Source organism: Bison bison, unplaced genomic scaffold (genome assembly GCF_000754665.1).
Source record: "Bison bison bison isolate TAMUID 2011002044 unplaced genomic scaffold, Bison_UMD1.0 scf7180017864376, whole genome shotgun sequence".
Classification (NCBI taxonomy): Eukaryota; Metazoa; Chordata; class Mammalia; order Artiodactyla; family Bovidae; genus Bison; species Bison bison.
This window is the reverse complement of record NW_011494948.1, coordinates 12,438,321-12,439,411: the sequence shown is the minus strand read 5'-3', so window position 1 is coordinate 12,439,411 and position 1,091 is coordinate 12,438,321.

Below are 1,091 nucleotides of genomic sequence, written 5' to 3'. Positions count from 1 at the left end.
ATGCTGGGAGGGATTGGGGGCAAGAGGAGAAGGGGACGACAGAAGATGAGATGGCTGGATGGCATCACTGTCTCGATGGACGTGAGTCTGGGTGAACTCCAGGAGTTGGTGATGGACAGGGAGGCCTGACGTGCTGCAATTCATGGGGTCGCAAAGAGTTGGGCACGACTGAGCGACTGATCTGATCTGATCTGATCCTACTCTGCATACCATCATCATTCTCATTCCAGCCAGTATTTACTGAGTTCTCCTGGACTCCAGAACCCAAACCATTCCTTTTTTACCCCAGCTCATGTAGTCTTCAAAATCATACCAAAAGTAGACATTATTCACCCAATTTTATAGACTAGAAAACTGATGCTCAGAAGGTGAAAGTTAACGTGAAGTTGCTCAGTCGTGTCCAACTCTCCGCGACCCCATGGACTGTAGCCTACCAGGTTCCTCCGTCCATGGGATTTTCCAGGTAAGAACACTTGGAGTGGGTTGCCATTTCCTTCTCCAAATGCTCAGAAAGATCAGGGTAAAAACTGGCTGGGGCAGGATTTGAACCCACGCCTACCTCATTCTGAAGTCTATAATTTTTCACCCTTTTATATACTAACTATAGCATGTACAATGGCCTTGGTCACTTGCTAGGAGGGTGGCTTTGTGATGTGACCCTGTTGTGACTTCCTGTTGAAGGCCACTCTCTTTTTAAAGAGCCAGTACAGTATCACAGATGAGTGTATAGATTCCATACTTTCTTGTTTCAGATTCTAGACTTCATCTCGCTAGCTGAGGGACTTTAGCAAATCACTTCTCTTCTGTGTCTCAGTTTCCTCAGCCCCACCTACTTTATAGGCCATTTATGAAGCTGGGATGGGTTTCTGAATATAATGCCATTAGAGGGACTCTTGGCACACAGAAGGCCACTCGTGAAATCTTTCCTATTATTGCTTGCCTCATAGGAGACTGAGGAAGAAGGGACATGTCACATCATGTGTTAGTCGCTCTGTCTTGTATGACTCTTTGTGACACCATGGACTGTACCCACCAGGCTCCTCTGTTCATGAATTCTCGAGGCAAGAATACTGGAGAGGGTAGCTGTTCTT